The sequence below is a fragment of the Terrapene carolina genome, unplaced genomic scaffold, assembly GCF_002925995.2.
Source record: "Terrapene carolina triunguis isolate 2854851 unplaced genomic scaffold, T_m_triunguis-2.0 Scaffold261, whole genome shotgun sequence".
Taxonomy (NCBI): Eukaryota; Metazoa; Chordata; order Testudines; family Emydidae; genus Terrapene; species Terrapene triunguis.
In genome coordinates, this window is record NW_020664612.1 from 338,917 (window position 1) to 344,986 (window position 6,070).

Sequence of the window (6,070 nt, forward strand, 5' to 3'; positions counted from 1 at the left end):
GTTTGTGCCCCTGTTGGAAGGCACTTAGAGACCATTGCAGAGGTTCAGAATCACTCCGGCCACTCTCCTCCCATACCCAACATGCCCCCTCCCTTCTCTGGCCTGTCTCCATCCCACACCTGCTCCCTACCCAGGAATGGCCCCTGTGGCTACTGCAGAGGCAGTTGTGAGTTGACTGCAGGGGCTCTGCGCTGGCATAGAGGCCCGTGTCTGGTCTAGAGCCCTTATGGCTGCCCTATGGCGCCGTGTGCCATTTCTCCACATTCCCCTACACTTTCTCAGTTCCCTCCTGCCCCACATATTCCCTTGTACCCTGCCAGTGCCCTTCTGTTCCCATAACATTCCTCTGCAGCCCCTCGGACTCCTCCTGCATCCCACACTCCCCTTCCATGTCCCAGTGTCCTGGCCTGTTCTGTAGCCACAAAAAGCCATATTGGTGGTGGGAGGCCTGGCTTCAGTCCCAGTGGAAACGTCATCAAGCTTTACCAAGGGCAGCCTCACTTTTACATCCCAACTTATAAGGGAATTAGACACCTCTTGACTGAGGGCAGAGGCAGCCTGTGATTTCAGTCCCCTTGGAAATAATGGGTGGCCATTGCAAGTGAAAATGTTCAGGTTTGATGTGGGAAATCAGAAGATCATGAGAAACTTAAAAAAAATCCCACCCAAATTGCATGAGATTTGCGCTACACTCATAAGAACTGGAACCTGAGAGAGAGAGACAGAGATGCACAGAGGGTTTTCCCTGTTCCCCTCAGGCTCTCCCTGTTCTGAAGGAATGGGGCTGCTTGTTTCCCCAGATGCCCCTTCTCAACATCTCTTGCTGTGAAATCCTAGACCGTAACTAGGAACAGGGCATTGCTGGGTCTGTAACCTCCTTTAAAGGGCCAGCCAACCCTTCATGGGTATATTCCTTTTTAGAGAACATAAGAATGGCCATACTGGGTCAGATCAAAGGTCCATCAAGCCTAGTATCCTGTCCTCTGACAGTATACTGACAGTAATGGCAGGTGCCCCAAAGGGAATGAACAGACAAGTGATCCATGCCCTGTCACCCAATCCCAGCTTCTGGCAAACAGAGGCTAGGGACACCATTCCTGCCCATCCTGGCTAATAGCTATTGATGGACCTATCTTCCATGAATCTATCTAGCTCCCTTTTGAACACCGTTATAGTATTGGCCTTCACAACACCCTCTGGCAAGGAGTTCCAGAGGTTGACAGTGTGTTGCGAAGATGGTCAAGAACTTGATTCCATTTCAGCCCGCCTTGGGCCTTGATATCAGTAACATCTCAGGGAGGAAACAGTCCAGGTTTAGGCTTTCTTTTGGCGTGGAGACCTTTTGATCTGCAGCAGGATGGGACAGGACACAGGGGCTGTTGTCTAAAATTTGACTCCCACTGCCAGATGGAGTGGGGACTCAGTCTCACTTTCTATAGACACCCCTTCCTCCTGACTTCTGTATATGTGGTAGACATTTTGCTGACACCTTATATGAAATCGATTTTGTAGGGCTACGTTCAGAGCCCATGTAAGTGATGGTGTAAGTTACAAAAATGTAGTGTATAGGGTAGTGCCCTTTTAAATAGTTTGTGAGCCCTCTAGTACTGCTCACTGTGTTCTGTGTCTCAGATACCAGTCAGAACAACAGTGTGTATATGTAGCTAGGCCTTGCACTTTGGAGGTGTAGCAGAGCAGTGACTCACCGGCACAGCGCCTCCTGCTGGTCGTCCTGGAATTAGCTCTTTCAGCCCTGGAGCGCCCTCTATGGACCGGTGTCTCACCTCTGTTACCTGCCCCTCTGCAGTCCCTTTATCTCCAGCACGTGAGGGCCCCACGTCCCTCCCAGACCACGGGAGCTGCCCCTCACACAGGGAACCCCACTCCCCTGATCCCACCTCGCCTCAGTGACCCACTGCCAGTCCTCATCTAGCCCCTTTACTCAGGGGCAAACTGCAGTATGCAATGGCCACTCATCATTGGCTAGGGGGTTGGACCTGCTGCCTTTCCCTGCAGCCCCAGTACCTCCTTAGACCTTCCTGTCAGGCCTCAGCCTGGTAGATCACCAGGTCTGAGCTCCCCATCTTAGACTGCCCCTTCCCCAGCACTGCTCTGTTGAAGATACTCTGTACTCCCAGACAGCCAGGTCCTTCCCACTCCAAGGCTGGAGTGAGACAGACTGCCTGCCTCCTAGTTCACAGCCCTTTTTATACCAGCCCTCCCAGGCCCAGATTGGCTGCTACCTGCCCTCCCCTGATTGGCTCCTCGGGGCAGCCCTTTCCCAGAGCTGGTTTTAACCCCTTTCTGACTGGAGCGGGGTGAAAGGCTGCTTGAGAGGCTGCTGAGTGTAGGTCACAGAGCAAAATATGCTTAAATGTGAGTTTTTCAAAGACTCAAATTGCACATGGCAGCTACACCACTGATAAGATGATTTGCATAAATCAAAAGAAAGTTGATGCAAGTCCAGAAGCGCTCTTAGTGCGCAATAAGAGTGTCCATATGGAGAGTTAGTGCCAAATAGCCAGTCCGCAATAGCTATTCCGGGCTGTTTCCCTGTGCAGATAAGCCCTTACTCTAGTTATAGACATCCAGCTCTAGTTTCCATTTTTAACCTACCGAAAGGAGTCCTGACAACGGCTCCAGCATGATTACAGAGCTGAGCGATATTCTTGGGGGGCTCTCGGAGTCAGGGCCGGCTCTAGGTTTTTTGCTGCCCCAAGCAAAAAAAATTTAGGCTGCCCCTTCCCCCCGCACCCTCCTGCCGCCCCAGCCCTGGGTCACTGGTAACTCGCTCCCAGGGCGGGTCATTCAGCAGGAATTTTGCATGTGCACAGAACACAGACAGGATTGGTTCCCATATGGTTACAGAACTGCAGTAAAGTGGAACAATTTTCAGCTTGTGTGATTGAAGGCTATCTGGATGCATATTATAAGACTGTCCTACATAAATGAGGAAAAGTTGAGGTGCCTTTATTATTCTTTTGTTCCATTCTTTGTTTCTATGGGGAATTTGCCAATGCAATATCACTGTCTTCCTTTTAAACAAATAAAACTAAAACTTTAAAATAATAATAATTAAAAAAAAGCAATGGCTGTTGAAAATAGCAATTCCAGTCCTAATAACCACTGGGAAGCATTTCTTGCTCAATTTATTCTACTTTTTCCTACAGCAAGTTACAGTGGATCAGTATATTTGATTTGGGAGAAATGAAGTAACAGCTGCCCAAATTGAGCTTGAGCACTCCTGAATTTTGAGGGTGTTCAAATCTGGAAGGCAGGTGCTGGATTCCCTTTCTGAATATTAGCTAAATCTGGAAAAGAAAAGTCAATTTCTGCTTCCGTGGCTCAGAAGTGTAAATCCTCCTACGTGCCTGGTACTGTATCTAAAGCTGCCCAGTCTAGTAGAGCCTCCCCTCCCTTACTTTTCATTTTAAATTCTAGTGGGATCCACGTACTTGCCTTGCTAGGCTTCAGATAGAGAGGTGCAATGTCCATTTAGTCCACCCAATTCTTTCTTTGGGGGAGAGCCCAGGGCTGGGGCAGCAGGAGGTGCGGGTGGGGGGAGAACCCAGGGCTGGGGCAGCAGGGGGATGCAGGTGGGGGCCAGAGCTGGGGCAGCAGGGGATGTGGGCTGGGGAGAGTCCAGGGCTGGGCAACACAGGGGTGCGGGGGGAGCCCAGGGCTGAGGTGGGGGGTGGCAAAAAACCTAGAGCTGGATCTGTTCCTACCGTTTACAGCAAGCTGTAGCATGAGGTTTTAGTTCTACACTCCTTCCCCCTCCCTTTCCTGTTAATTGCGGCCGAGGGAATGCTGGGAAATGTAGTTCTTTCCCTGCTTCAGGGCTGGCTCTATAGGCAGGGAGCTAACCAAGGAACTACAGCTCCCAGGGCTCCCTGTTGGTTCTCAGCTCTCATGCTGGATTTTTGTGCCCCTGCAAATTTGCCGCCCCAAGCACCTGCTTGCTTTGCTGGTGCCTAGAGCCGGCCCTGCTCGGAGTTCAAAAGTACCAGCCAATGATGTGAGTGTGGATTGCTTGTCAAACTTGCCATTGAAAGCAACACGTGAGAATACGGAAGTGGAACCAAAGACAGTCACTATGTCCTGACCCCTTGCCAGTGACAAATGACATGGTACAACACAATACTCAACATGATCCCCTGCTGGCCCAGGGACATGACATTGTGATGAGTGGATGGACTAATGCATGCAAACAACTGCCTCCAGCTGTTCTTGTTTGAGAAAAAAAAAAAAAATCAGCTGAGTGTAGGTCAGCATTGCCTAATGAGTGGTACCAGAGTGCTTATTCCAGCAAAGGTCAGGCCACAGGTACTCTAAGGACTACCTGGAGGCCATCTGAGAACTGTAGAAATGAAAGCCCTGGCAAGGAGTTGTGTGTGGAGATTCTCTGTCTAGCACCTTCTTTGAGAGCTGAGATCCTGTAGTCCAACTGTCTAGCCCCTAGGACCAGTGCTGACCCCTCAGACTTTTCTGTAGCTTAAGCACACCCTCCCCCAGAACTCCAGCGGTGTGGGCACTCTGAGTTTACAGTTCATCTCTTCAGGGGCATGTGATAATGAAGCAAACATGCACACACAGACTTTGCACAGGAGTCTAAAACACCCTGGCTCTCTAATGAGATAGCATAGGAGATACACAGATCTAGACAAAGTAATATACACACCTGTATGCATATTCCTGCCTCTGTTTCCTAACCACTCTGCAGAGTTCTTTGAGCTTGGGCAGAGCCCTCTGAGAAGGCATGTGTTCCTGCACATGCCTTCTCCTCTGAACCATGGAGTCTCTCGGACACTGACCTCTGCAGTCAATACCCTTCTGCTCTCCTGTCCAAACTTCCTCTGCTTCTGCTCTCTTCTCAAAATGGATGGTGACCCAGAAGCTCTCTTTTATAACTTCCCATCTCCTTTGTCAAGTGACTGCAGTTCTACCTCATCAGGTGATCAGTCACTCATCATACGTCCTGTTGCTTAATTACCAGCCCACCTGGACAGATTGGTTCTCCTGGTTGGTAGCCAACCTTTTGTCTCAGGCTGTTTCTATTTGAATAGAAGACCATCAAGGTTTAATGACTCTCTATGATTAGTCCTGGGCCACCATCCCTAGGCATTTCAATCCAACATGGAGTTAAAGGAAACAGAGAAGGCAGCAAGCCCCACTTTCAAAATGGAGTTTGCAGGCTGACACAGATACTCACAGACAGAATTCGTAAGCCATACACAGATAGCTTCCCCAAATCATCCCAGTGGGGGTTGTTTTATTGCAGCAGATGCCCATTCTGAATGACCTGATGTATTCTGTATGAATTTAGATAGTTCAGCACTGGTGATGGCACCATACATTTCATGAAGAGACCACTTAAACCAGCTTTTAAGCATAAGTATAGCAGCATCTTTTGCACCAGTGAAACCATTGAAAATATTAAGTCTACAATACAGCCATAGACAGTGATTTATGATAATACCAATGAGCTTCATGTCCCTGTTTCTACAAGTGACCCTAACATGGTTGGCAAAGCAGGAAGGTATTGCTGATACAACTACACCAGAATGTACAGACACTGTTCCACATAGTGTTGTGAAGCCTGGAAGATGTTATCAAGAAATATCTAGAAAGAAGTCACAATCAGCCGTAAGTGGTGTAGTGTAGACATAGTCAAAGTAGCCCTTGTACTGTGTCTAAGAATTTGAATGTCCTCATTTTTATATCAGGGGTTTTTGACTCACTTCCTCATTTTTATAAAATCCTCCTTTCTAAAGTGTGACAGATCTGATTTTTGGTACAGTCCATCCTATAGGGATGTTGCATTTAAATATATTGTTGTCTCTATTTGTGAGTGACTCAAACGTAGCTACTTCTTGTACCAAGTCTGTTACTTAAAATGATGTCAAGAATAGTCCCTTTTCTTGTTTACTCTAGAAATAGCTGTACTTGGGAACAATTGTTGTTCAAGAAATTTTTGTCTGTTGCCCAAAATTTCATATTTTAATCTAATTTTAATTGTATTTTATTAATAACTTTACCACTATGGTTATAGAAACTTTTCATTTACCAA